The sequence below is a fragment of the Lynx rufus genome, unplaced genomic scaffold, assembly GCF_022079265.1.
Source record: "Lynx rufus isolate CCGP_SWC_20201006 ecotype Redwood Valley unplaced genomic scaffold, mLynRuf1.p SCAF_4, whole genome shotgun sequence".
Lineage (NCBI taxonomy): Eukaryota > Metazoa > Chordata > Mammalia > Carnivora > Felidae > Lynx > Lynx rufus.
This window is the reverse complement of record NW_025814856.1, coordinates 135,353,937-135,368,141: the sequence shown is the minus strand read 5'-3', so window position 1 is coordinate 135,368,141 and position 14,205 is coordinate 135,353,937. Positions and strand designations below refer to the sequence as shown.

Sequence of the window (14,205 nt, the reverse complement as noted above, 5' to 3'; positions counted from 1 at the left end):
GTGCTTTCCAGATGTCAGACTTAACTCTTACTGAGGTCAGGGCCATGGGAAACAGTACTCGTATAGCTGAAACAGTGATTGGCCTCATAACTGAAAACCTGGTAGAAATTCAAGAGCTATTAAGTAGCATAAAATTCATGCCTGGCCTTTTTAGAAGGGTAACTGTAATTACATTCATGTTGTCTTAGGTGGGGTGAATGCTAGTAACATAGGTAGCTTTAGAAGGAGACATTAAAATTGCTTCTCGGCCTTTTGGCTAAGATCAAGTGTAGAAGGAGACATTAACATTTCTGATTTTATATGAAAAATTTTTTCCTCATTCTTGTAACTAATTTCATCAAATGTGGTAGTCAATGGTTATTTCCACAAGGCTTTTTGAGCACATCATCAATACATCTTCAAAATGCAGTCCTGTCCCTGGATTCTTTGAAAGCAGTATTATATAATTAGGAAAATTTAAGATTTAGTAAATTCTGAATTGATGACAAATCAGAGTGCCACCTGAATGACAATTGTTTTAGTTTTTTCAGTGGTAATGCTGAAATTGGCATTGGTAAATTTAGACTTACTTAAACAAATTTTCCTTTGGAATAGCAAGGAGCTTACTTATTGCAGGCCCTAGATGGAGATGATCTTTCAGGGTACACGTTATGGTATCCTTGTGGTTGCCAAGGTTTGCCTTAGGCTTTGGATTGGATATGGTTGAGTAGTTGGAGAATTCCTTGAAAGTAGTTTCTGGAGTTCTTCAATATGATCACTGAAATGAAGGAGATATTCCAAGCTAAACTGGTTCAAGTACATTCGTTCAACTGTTTGTTCTTAAGGGAATAACACTGCCTTTCCTGCCAAGTGCCTCTGGGATCACCTTGGAACATTCGTTAACCATCTCTGGAAGTCAAGCCACCTTCATCTTATTATTAGGCACTGATTTTTGCATAGAATGTGATTCATCTGCTTTAATGCTTCCTACCCTAATTTCCTTCTCTGAGAAGGATCCATTTTTCCCAATTCACTTGCAGTACCCTTAAGGAAGGCATGGTTTGACATTGAACTCTTTGGCAAAGGGTCTCAAAAGAGAATACCTTGGAAGACATCTTTGCCAATTTTTGATCCAGCATAACCAGACTCAATTTCCCTCTTGCGTTATGGCACAGACCAGTGCAGTACCAACACTTTGCTATCCTAGAGGATCTTGTGCTGGACCTTCTAGATGTGAGGATCCCTTCTTGGACTTACCATCATGTGTCCAATGGTCAATATGTGAATTGTGATGTTAGCTATTAAATTTCCTTTGGGGGCGATGTGAATGGCTTATTTTTTTTTCCTAGCCAGATACTGGCTTTGCCAGAGAAGGAGCAGAGAAGCGACCCTTCCATGCTGAACAGAGGTTAGTGTGTCTGACTGATAGGACTCTGGAATATGCATTCTCATGCAGCAGACCCTGCTGATCACCTTGGCAAGAAAGCTGTGCTTGATTCTTGTGCATTCTAGCACTTTTGCATATGTTGTATTTGATCCCAAATCAAATGGCCTAAAGAGTCATTAAAGGTTTCATTGTGAACTCCTTTTTTTTAAGTATGAAATTTATTTTTTTTATCTTATAGGCTTTTTATTTTTATTTTTTATTTTTATTTTTTCAATATATGAAATTTATTGTCAAATTGGTTTCCATACAACACCCAGTGCTCATCCCAAAAGGTGCCCTCCTCAATACCCATCACCCACCCTCCCCTCCCTCCCACCCCCCATCAACCCTCAGTTTGTTCTCAGTTTTTAAGAGTCTCTTATGCTTTGGCTCTCTCCCACTCTAACCTCTTTTTTTTTCCTTCCCTTACCTCATGGGTTTCTGTTAAGTTTCTCAGGATCCACATAAGAGTGAACACATATGGTATCTGTCTTTCTCTGTATGGCTTATTTCACTTAGCATCACACTCTCCAGTTCCATCCACGTTGCTACAAAGGGCCATATTTCATTCTTCCTCATTGCCACGTAGTACTCCATTGTGTATATAAACCACAATTTCTTTATCCATTCATCAGTGGATGGACATTTAGGCTCTTTCCATAATTTGGCTATTGTTGAGAGTGCTGCTATAAACATTGGGATACAAATGCCCCTATGCATCAGTACTCCTGTATCCCTTGGGTGAATTCCTAGCAGTGCTACTGCTGGGTCATAGGGTAGGTCTATTTTTAATTTTTTGAGGAACCTCCACACTGTTTTCCAGAGCGGCTGCACCAGTTTGCATTCCCACCAACAGTGCAAGAGGGTTCCTGTTTCTCCACATCCTCTCCAGCATCTATAGTCTCCTGATTTGTTCATTTTGGCCACTCTGACTGGCGTGAGGTGATATCTGAGTGTTGTTTTGATTTGTATTTCCCTGATGAGGAGCAATGTTGAGCATCTTTTCATGTGCCTGTTGGCCATCCGGATGTCTTCTTTAGAGAAGTGTCTATTCATGTTTTCTGCCCATTTCTTCACTGGGTTATTTGTTTTTTGGGTGTGGAGTTTGGTGAGCTCTTTATACATTTGGCTACTAGCCCTTTGTCCAATATGTCATTTGCAAATATCTTTTCCCATTCCGTTGGTTGCCTTTTAGTTTTGTTGGTTGTTTCCTTTGCTGTGCAGAAGCTTTTTATCTTCATGAGGTCCCAATAGTTCATTTTTGCTTTTAATTCCCTTGCCTTTGGGGATGTGTCAAGTAAGAAATTGCTACGGCTGAGGTCAGAGAGGTCTTTTCCTGCTTTCTCCTCCAGGGTTTTGATGGTTTCCTGTCTCACATTCAGGTCCTTTATCCATTTTGAGTTTATTCTTGTGAATGGTGTGAGAAAGTGGTCTAGTTTCAACCTTCTGCATGTTTCTGTCCAGTTCTCCCAGCACCATTTGTTAAAGAGACTGTCTTTTTCCCATTGGATATTCTTTCCTGCTTTGTCAAAGATTAGTTGGCCATACTTTTGTGGGTCTAGTTCTGGGGTTTCTATTCTATTCCATTGGTCTATGTGTCTGTTTTTGTGCCAATACCATGCTGTCTTGATGATTACAGCTTTGTAGTAGAGGCTAAAGTCTGGGACTGTGATGCCTCCCACTTTGGTCTTCTTCTTCAAAATTACTTTGGCTATTCGGGGCCTTTTGTGGTTCATATGAATTTTAGGATTGCTTGTTCTAGCTTCGAGAAGAATGCTGGTGCAATTTTGATTGGGATCGCACTGAATGTGTAGATAGCTTTGGGTAGTATTGACATTTTAACAATATTTATTCTTCCAACCCATGAGCACTGAATGTTTTTCCATTTCTTTATATCTTCTTCAATTTCCTTCATCAGCTTTCTATAGTTTTCAGCATACAGATCTTTTACATCTTTGGTTAGATTTATTCCTAGGTATTTTATACTTCTTGGTGCAATTGTGAATGGGATCAGTTTCTTATTTGTCTTTCTGTTGCTTCATTATTAGTGTATAAGAATGCAACTGATTTCTGTACATTGATTTTGTATCCTGCAACTTTGCTGAATTCATGTATCAGTTCTAGCAGACTTTTGGTGGAGTCTATCGGATTTTCCATGTATAATATCATGTCATCTGCAAAAAGTGAAAGCTTAACTTCATCTTTGCCAATGTTGATGCCTTTGATTTCTTTTTGTTGTCTGATTGCTGATGCTAGAACTTCCAACACTATGTTCAACAACAGTGGTGAGAGTGGGCATCCCTGTTGTGTTCCTGATCTCAGGGAAAAAGCTTTCAGTTTTTCCCCACTGAGGATGATGTTAGCTGTGGGATTTTCATAAATGGCTTTAATGATGTTTAAGTATGTTTCTTCTATCCAGACTTTCTCGGGGGTTTTTATTAAGAAAGGATGCTGAATTTTGTCAAATGCTTTTCCTGCATCAATTGACAGGATCATATGGTTCTTATCTTTTGTTTTATTAATGTGATATATCACATTGATTGATTTGCAAATGTTGAACCAGCCCTGCATCCCAGGAATGAATCCCACTTGATCATGCTAAATAATTCTTTTTATATGCTGTTGAATTCGATTTGCTAGTGTCTTATTGAGAATTTTTGCATCCATGTTCATCAGGGATATTGGCCTGTAGTTATCTTTTTTTACTGTGTCTCTGTCTGGTTTAGGAATCAAAGTAATACTGGCTTCATAGAATGAGTCTGGAAGTTTTCCTTCCCTTTCTATTTTTTAGAATAGCTTGAGAAGGATAGGTATTATCTCTGCTTTAAACATCTGGTAGAACTCTCCTGGGAAGCCATCTGGTGCTGGACTCTTATTTGTTGGGAGATTTTTGATAACCGATTCAATTTCTTCACTGGTTATGGGTCTGTTCAAGCTTTCTATTTCCTCCTGATTGAGTTTTGGAAGTGTGTGGGTGTTTAGGAATTTGTCCATTTCTTCCAGGTTGTCCAGTTTGTTGGCATATAATTTTTCATAGTATTCCCTGATAATTGCTTGTATCTCTGAGGGATTGGTTGTAATCATTCCATTTTCATTCATGATTTTATCTATTTGGGTCATCGCCCTTTTCTTTTTGAGAAGCCTGGCTAGAGGTTTATCAATTTTGTTTATTTTTTCAAAAAACCAACTCCTGGTTTCATTGATCTTCTCTACAGTTTTTTTAGATTCTATATTGTTTATTTCTGCTCTGATCTTTATTATTTCTCTTCTTCTGCTGGGTTTGGGGTGTCTTTGCTGTTCTGCTTCTATTTCCTTTAGGTGTGCTGTTAGATTTTGTATTGGGGATTTTTCTTGTTTCTTGAGATAGGCCTGGATTGCAATGTATTTTCCTCTCAGGACTGCCTTTGCTGCATCCCAAAGCGTTTGGATTATTGTATTTTCATTTTTGTTTGTTTCCATATATTTTTTAATTTCTTCTCTAATTGCCTGGTTGACCCATTCATTCTTTAGTAGGGTGTTCCTTAACCTCCATGCTTTTGGAGGTTTTCCAGACTTTTTCCTGTGGTTGATTTCAAGATTCATAGCATTGTGGTCTGAAAGTATGCATGGTATGATCTCAATTCTTGTATACTTAGGAAGGGCTATTTTGTGACCCAGTATATGATCTATCTTGGAGAATGTTCCATGTGCACTCGAGAAGAAAGTATATTCTGTTGCTTTGGGATGCAGAGTTCTAAATATATCTGTCAAGTCCATCTGATCCAATGTATCATTCAGGGCCCTTGTTTCTTTATTGACCATGTGTCTAGATGATCTATCCATTGTTGTAAGTGGGGTATTAAAGTCCCCTGCAATTACCACATTCTTATCATTAAGGTTGCTTATGTTTGTGAGTAATTGTTTTACATATTTGGGGGCTCCGGTATTCGGTGCATAGACATTTATAATTGTTAGCTCTTCCTGATGGATAGACCCTGTAATTATTATATAATGCCCTCTTCATCTCTTGTTACAGCCTTTAATTTAAAGTCTAGTTTGTCTGATCTAAGTATGGCTACTCCAGCTTTCTTTTGACTTCCAGTAGCAGGATAAATAGTTCTCCATCCCCTCACTTTCAATCTGAAGGTGTCCTCAGGTCTAAAATTAGTCTCTTGTAGACAGCAATTAGATGGGTCTTGTTTTTTTATCCATTCTGATACCCTATGTCTTTTGGTTGGCACATTTAGTCCATTTACGTTCAGTGTTATTATAGAAAGATATGGGTTTAGGGGCGCCTGGGTGGCTCAGTCAGTTAGGCATCCAACGTCAGCTCAGGTCACGACCTCGTGGTCCGTGAGTTCGAGCCCTGCGTCGGGCTCTGGGCTGAAGGCTCAGAGTCTGGAGGCTGCTTCCGATTCTGTGTCTCCCTCTCTCTCTGCCCCTCCCCCATTCATGCTTTGTCTCTCTCTGTCTCAAAAATAAATAAACGTTAAAAGAAATTAAAAACAAAATCAAGTAATGGGTTTAGAGTCATTGTGTTGTCTGTAGGTTTCATGTTTGTAGTGATGTCTCTGGTGTTTTGTCTGACAGGATCCCCCTTAGGATTTCTTGTAGGGCTGGTTTAGTGGTGATGAATTCCTTCAGTTTTTGTTTGTTTGGGAAGACCTTTATCTCTCCTTCTATTCTAAATGACAGATTTGCTGGATAAAGGATTCTCGGCTGCATATTTTTTCTGTTCATCACATTGAAGACTTCCTGCCACTCCTTTCTGGCCTGCCAGGTTTCAGTAGAGAGATCCATCACGAGTCTTATTGGTCTCCCTTTATTTGTTAGAGCACGTTTATCCCTAGCTGCTTACAGAATTTTCTCTTTATCCTTGTATTTTGCCAGTTTCACTATGATATGTCATGCAGAAGATCGATTCAAGTTACGTCTGAAGGGAGTTCTCTGTGCCTCTTGGATTTCAATGCCTTTTTCCTTCCCCAGATCAGGGAAGTTCTCAGCTATGATTTCTTCAAGTACACCTTCAGCACCTTTCCCTCTCTCTTCCTCCTCTGGAATACCAATTATGCGTAGATTATTTCTCTTTAGTGCATCACTTAGTTCTCTAATTTTCCCCTCATACTCCTGGATTTTTTTTTATCTCTCTTTTTCTCAGCTTCTTCTTTTTCCATAATTTTATCTTCTAGTTCACCTATTCTCTCCTCTGCCTCTTCAATCCGAGCCGTAGTTGTCTCCATTTTATTTTGCAGTTTATTGATAGCATTTTTTAGCTCCTCCTGGCTGTTCCTTAGTCCCTTGATCTCTGTAGCAACAGATTCTCTACTGTCCTTTATACTGTTTTCAAGCCCAGTGATTAATTTTATGACTATTACCCTAAATTCACTTTCTGTTATATTGTTTAAATTGTTTTTGATCAGTTCGTTACCTGTTGCTATTTCCTGGAGATTCTTTTGAGGGGAATTCTTCCATTTTGTCATTTTGGATGGTCCCTGGAGTGGTGCTGAACTGCAGGGCCCTTCCCCTGTGCTGTCTTGAATAACTTGCGTTGGTGGGCGGGGCTGCAGTCAGACCTGATGTCTGCCCCCAGCCCACTGCTAGGGCTACAGTTAGACTGGTGTGTACCTTCTCTTCCCCTCTCCTAGGGTGAGAGGCCGGATTCACTGTGGGGTGGCATGGCCCATCTGGGCTACTTGCACACTGCCAGGCTTGTGGTGCTGGGATCTGGCGTATTAGCTCTGGTGGATCGGCAAGGTGCACAGGGGTGGGAGGGGCAGGCTCAGCTCGTTTTTCCTTCAGAGATCCGCTTCGGGAGGGGCCCTGCGGCACCGGGAGGGAGTCAGACCCTCTGGAGGGATGGATCCGCAGAAGCACAGCGTTGGGTGTTTGCGCGGTGCAAGCAAGTTCCCTGGTAGGAACTGGTTCCCTTTGGGATTTTGGCTGGGGAATGGGTGAGGGAGATGGCGCTGGCGAGCGCCTTTGTTCCCTGCCAAGCTGAGCTCTGTCGTCCATCCGTCCAGGGCTCAACAACTCTCCCTCCCGTTGTACTCCAGCCCTCCCGCTCTCCGAGCAGAGCTGTTAACTTAAAATCTTCCAGATGTTAAGTCCCGCTTGCTGTCAGAACACACTGTCCGGCCCCTCCGCTTTTGCCAGCCAGACTCGGGAGCTCTGCTTTGCGGAGGGCTGTTCTTTCGCCCTGGCTTCCTCCCACCAGTCCTTGTAGCAGGCACTGCCTCTCTGCCCTTCTTACCCTCTTCTGTGGGCCTCTCATCTATGCTTGGCTCTGGAGAATCCATTCTGCTAGTCTTCTGGTGGTTTTTTGGGTTATTTAGGCAGGTGTGGGTGGAATCTAAGTGATCAGCAGGACGCGGTGAGCCCAGCGTCCTCCTATGCCACCATCTTCCCCACATCCATTCAATGAGGTGACTTTTGGATCTTACCCAACGATGGGGGCTGGTTGCCAGGGGAACCAGCTGTGTTTAGAGGGTTGGTACCTTTCGTGAACTCCTTTTATAACGCTATTCTGCTAACACATCATTGAAGTAGTCTTTTGAGTTGTAATGTATACAGATGGCACAGCTCAGCACTACAAACATTTTGCTAGTTCTGTGTTGAAATCTAAATCCAAAGAAAATTTGACCACCATTGATCAGAAGTATACTTTTGGTAACCCATGAGACTGTCAGGTATGCTTACGAAGCAGAAACAAATAGCAGAATTATGGGCTCCACAAACTTTTGTGAGAATAACATGCTTTTTCTCTTAAGGAATTTTGATTTTGTTGCCTCAAGATATGAATTCTTGTCATCAGGTAACTCCCAGGGAGCACATTTCCAAAGAAAAACCCCCTGAACAGTATTTTATTTTTTTATTTTATTTATTTTTTATTTATTTTTTATTTTTGGGACAGAGAGAGACAGAGCATGAACGGGGGAGGGGCAGAGAGAGAGGGAGACACAGAATCGGAAACAGGCTCCAGGCTCTGAGCCATCAGCCCAGAGCCTGATGCGGGGCTCGAACTCACGGACCGTGAGATCGTGACCTGGCTGAAGTCGGACGCTTAACCGACTGCGCCACCCAGGCGCCCCTCAACGTTTTTTTTTTTTTTCCCTGAACAGTATTTTAAAATGCAAGCTTTAACTTGGGTATTTAGGTGGAGATTGTACCCAATTGCTTTCCAGAATTTCTTGTTGTCCAGCTTAATTTTGGAGAGGAAAGCCTCATTATTTCCCTCCCTCCTTCCCTCCTTCCTTCCTTTCTTCCTTCTCACCCTTTCTTCTTTTTTTTCAGCAAACATTTTACAATTATCTACTTTATGATGGCTAAAGATACAAATGTTAAAACATGATCCTGACCTTCAGAAAACTTTTTTCTTGTGGGAAGGGAGTGAAGAAGTAAATATGACAACCACTCTCTCTGATAAGATTGTATCCATAGTGTTGTGGGAAAAAGTAGTTAGACACCTCAGCCATTCTGGATGGAGTGGGGCACTCTGGAACAAAAAGGCTTAGTGTTGGGAAAGGTATCCTGGAGGAGGTAACTTTGATTCTCTTTGGGTATGTGGAAGAGAGCCTGTTTCAGGATGTAGGATGGAGAAAAGAGGAGACAAACAATGGGCCTAAAGGCAAGAGAGGAGGGAACATTAGGGACGTAGCAGAGTTCCGTGTTACTGGCATGCAAGGCGTCTTGGGTGGGGGTGGAGGACAAGAAATACTCCAGTGAGGTTGGAAGAAATTGAATCAGGAATACTGACACATTTTTGTTAAGGATTTAGAATTATCCAAAAGAAGTGTGGACACATTAAATAGTTTTAAGGATATTCCTGTTACCCAGATCATACTTGTGGTGTGTGGAACACAGACCAGATAGTGAGGCAGAAGGCAAGGATATGTATTAGAAGGCAACTGCAGTAGTCCAATGTAGAAATGATGAGGGGCTGACTAAAAGTCAATTCCAGTGTGACAGAGAAGAGAGGATAAATTGAGAGAAATTTTTTAAAAATATTTTACCATGGATGAGTTTTTTGTTGTTTTTTTTTTTTAATTTTAATTTTAAGTTTGAAAATTTTTGTTTGTTTGTTTTAGAGACAGAGCATTAATGGGGGAGAGGGGCTGTGGGGGAGGGAGAGAGAGAGAGAGAGAGAGAGAGAGAGAGTATATCCTAAAGCAGGCTCTATGTTCAGTGCAGAGCCCAATGCGGGTGCTTAATCCCATGACTCTGGGATCATGACCTGAGTGGCAGTCAGGAGTCAGGCGCTCAACTGACTGAGCCACCTAGGTGCTCAAGTCATAATCTGATTTTGGCTCAAGTCATGATCTCACAGTTGCTGAGTTTAAGCCACATGTTGGGCTCTGGGCTTACAGCTCAGAGCCTGGAACCTGCTTTGGATTCTCTGTCTCTCTCTCTGCCACTCCCTTACTTGTGCTCTCTCTCTCAAAAATAACATAAAATAAACATTAAAGAAAGATAAGTTCTATCATAAACTATGTATTTTTAACAGTTATTTCCATAGCAAAGACACTTGTCTAGTAAGTCACAGCGTTCAGCATAATTTTAGCTACTCACAGAACTTCCCTTTTTCAGCCTTTTTGCTCTTCCATCAATGAAAACTAATTAAAACAAAAACTAAAATGTTATTTTGGTTCCTAAGTTTCCATGTTACCTTTAGTGATTTTTTAAAATTTTCTTCATGTACACATGTGGTAGAGAAGGCTGCCACTGAACTGTTAACTATTCTTGTTGAGCCCTAGAGAGTTTCCATGCTGAGAGTAAGTGACTGTGGTAAGCAGGAGGGGAAGGTAGGCAGAAAAATGGTGATTGCGGGCGCCTGGGTGGCTCAGTCAGTTAAGCATCCGACTTCAGCTCAGGTCATGATCTCACAGTCTGTGAGTTTGAGCCCCACGTCGGGCTCTGTGCTGACAGCTCAGAGCCTGGTGCCTGCTTCAGATTCTGTGTCTCCCTCTCTCTGTTCATGCTCTGTCTCTCTCTCTGTCTCAAAAATAAATAAACATTAAAAAAATTTTTTTAAAGAAAAATGGTGATTGGTCACAGGACTGTCTGGGGAGAAGCTGAGCCACATGCAAGTCTTCCCTTGGGAGAATGAATGGTAGCAATGATTAAGCATGCCCATTCAACAGCCAAGTTGTAGCTGTCTAGAGAAATGGAACAATGAATCTGAGGAGGACTATGGCTTCTCAGTCATTTATTAAGGCCTCATCATTTGCACAACTTCACCATAGCCTTGAGCATGAGTGTAAGAGAGAAAAGGCTGCTGCACCCCAGAATGGCTGTTGAGAAGCTCAGAGGCTGGGCTCTGGTTCTAAATTTTTTGGCCTTAAAACTCATGCATTTTATGTATAATTCTTAGCCAGCTCAGTTATCTATTTTCCAAGCCCAGAAAAGATTGGAAGCAAGCTACAGGCGGGCATTCTGGCAGCAGCAGACAGATTTGAGAACTGACAACTTGACAGCAAAGGAAAAGCTTAAAAATGGAAAGTAGGTGTGGAATTGTACTGTGCATTATAGCACAGTGCAAGAAAAGATAGATAAAATTATGGACCAGTGTTATCAAGGAAGATTAAATTATGACATCTGTTTTTTATTTGAAACACAGGAAGATTGCCATCAAAATTTGTTAAAATAAACAGAGCTTAGGAATGCAAAGGTTTTCATTGCCTGAAGAATTAATAACAAAAGATATGTTTGTTTCTCCTATGGTTTTTGCTATTAAGCCTTGTGGAGAAGTCACAAACAGACCATGAAAGTGAGTACCTCTCAGAACTGCCCATCTCACTTTCTAGTTACCATCTTAGTTCTCTCAACTGCTATTCTTACCTTTTTCCCTACCATTATACACATACTCTTTACCTTTTCTCATCTCCCGTGTTGGTAGTTGCAAACCTAATAATGGCTATGGGTTGAGTATTTGTGTCCTCCCAAAATTCATATGTTGGAATCATAACCCCACCAAAGATGATGTTATTGGGGGTGGGGCATTTGGGAGGTGCCTAAGTCATGAGAAGGGAGCCTGCATAGTAGGGTTAGTGCCTTATAAAGGAAGCTCCAGAGAAATCTCTTGCCTCTCTCACCATGTAGGGGTATACAATAAGGACTCTGCCACCCTGAAGAGGCCCCTTACTTGACTATGCTGGCACTCTGATCTTGAATTCTCAGCCTCTAGAACTGTGACAAATACATTCTGTTTTTTATAAGCCACCCAGTATATGGTATTTTGGTATACCAGCCCAAATAGACTGAGACACTAATCATTTTCCAAATGATCAAAAATGGCAAAGGAATCATTATCATTTATTCCTTGATAACTACTTTTCAATTCTTTTTTAATACTTAATTGGTATAGAATAACTAGTTGCCACAAAAGCCAAAGAATGAAAACAAAAACATTCTCAAACATTTACAACTTTTGCATAGAAGATTAAAATGCTGAGAGAAAATCAAGACACCTGAATATAAAATGTTGTAATTATTTTTTTCCTTTACACATTAGCTGCTCTATTTTTTAATTAATTAATTTTAAATTTACATCCAAGTTAGCTTACATATAGTGTAATAATGATTTCAGGAATAGAATTTAGTGATTCATCACTTACATATATAACAGCCAGTGCTCATCCCAGCAAGCATCTTCCTTAATGCCCCTTGCCCATTTAGCCCATCTGCCCACCGAAAACCCCTCCAGCAACCCTCAGTTTGTTCTCTGTTAAAATGTTATAATAATTATTAATAACTTGGTAACTAACTTTACTAGAATGGATAAAACTTTGTTCTGATATTCAGCTATTTAAAAAAACAACCCTTCTTAAATTCTCATAAATCATATCACTCTACTTTTGTAACAGATATTTCTACTCCAGATTTTGTGGCTGAATTTTAGGTTAATATATAAGTTTACTCAGAAATTTTAATCCTGTAGAAACAAAGATCTTGACTTAAAGTTGCAAATATACTCTTAGAAATGACTCAGTTATTATGGAATGAATGTTTGTATGTGTGACCTTTGTGTTGCAGATGACTGGAGCAGAAGGGATCACAATATAAATGAATATCACTCTTTATTGGGTTGAGTTCCCATTTTAAAGTCTGGGAAAAATCTCTTCACTGGTCAGTCATTCCAGAAAGTTGTCATTAGCTTCAATTTGAGGCTTAACCAACGTGTCAAAATGTCAGAAAGTAGCCATGTCAGAGAAAAGAAAGCTAACAAGTACTATGGTTAGTTACTAGTTACTCCCAAGTGACATGCTCACTGTATGCTTCTGCAAGTTCTGTTCAGGGCATTTTCTAACTCTAATTCAGGATTTCTCAACTCATAGCTGTTGACATTTTGGACTAAAAACCTCTGTGTATTGTGGGGGCTATCTTTTGCATTCTAGGATGTTTAGCAACATCTTTGGACTCTACCCACAGATGCCAGCAGCATCTGCTAGTATTGTTAACCAAGAATGTCTTTCAACATTAACAAAGGTACACTGTGTGTGTGGGTGTGTGTGTGTGTGTGTGGCGGAGAAGGGGAGATAGAGAGGTAGAAGGAAAGGCAAATTAACCTCAGTTGAGAATAATTGTCTTAACCATAACCCCAGCCCTTTGAATTAACATGCCATTATTGCTTTTGAAGCATAATATCCTAGAAAAGTTTATCCTGTACAGTGAGATAGTAGAATGAATACTGTTCTCTACGCTGTGCTACTTGATCATAACTTCATTACCTGTAAAATATCCTGGTTGCATTAGGCCCAAGATACCCAGATGAGTATTTTATGTCTCCTCACAGAATGGCATACGTCTCCTGTCTAACATTCTTTTCTCTCCTCTGGACTAAAGTCTTTTTGTAACTGACTCTGCACCTAGTTAGACTTACCTGTATACAGTGAGCATGCTTCTGTTTCATCAAGATCACTGGAGCATGCCTGTTAGCCAGCCATCATTATTAATAGAACCCATTGTCGGTCTTAAAGTGTTCTGGTTGGATGATACATCAGTCATTTTTTATGCCACTCTGGGATGGGAGGACGGTATTTCTTTTAATTCTACCCAAAAAAAAGAGAGTGGAATAAAATTCAGTTTTAAATGGAATATTTGAGAAAGTACATTTACCTTTCTCCTCTGCCATTTTCCCATTCCATTAACTTGAAGAGAAAATCACTCAGGATGGAAGAATACTTATCTGGAAGGCAGAAGAAGCTAAATACTTTCTGATAGATGAGTACCTCTAGCAGCCACCCACATCTTGCAGCAGAGAAGGTGGCCTCAGGGCTGTTGCCCTTCTTTCTGAAAGGTCTGTGTAGAGTTTTCCCACCCCTCAGCAGCAGTTAAGCCAGGCAGAATTGGGGAAAGAGTAATTAATTGAAGGACTCTCCATGGAACAGCTAATTGAGTTGCAAATCTTACCAAATGTAGAATGAATGAAAGCTTTTAACCAACCCCCTTCAACTTCTCTAAATCAGATAAGTGATCTCCAAAGAAATTGAACAGTCATCCTAAGTGCTACAGCTTCTAATATGGGTTTTGGCACTTTGGAACAAATGTGGGATGATAGAAAACCCCCAACTTGCGTTGTATTCTCCTCCTTTCCTTTCTAAAGTGAAGACTGCTACACTAAGCATAGAGAAACAGAACTTCAGAAGAAACCCATAGCAGCTACATATGCTAATTAAGTTAGTTTTTTCTTGGCCACTATGAATGGCTAACCAAGGACCAACACTCGTTAAGGAAAATGAATAATACAAAAAAGATAATAAAAATGAATAAACAGAATAAATGACTTCAAAGAAACAGGAAACAAAAAAATTAAAACTGTTATTAGT

General features: G+C 40.3%; 1 pseudogene; it reads left to right on the top strand.

Moving 5' to 3' along the window:
• Positions 1 to 236: 236 nt before the first annotated feature.
• LOC124525279 (uncharacterized) lies at positions 237 to 390 on the top strand (annotated as a pseudogene).
• The last annotated feature ends 13,815 nt before the right edge of the window (positions 391 to 14,205 follow it).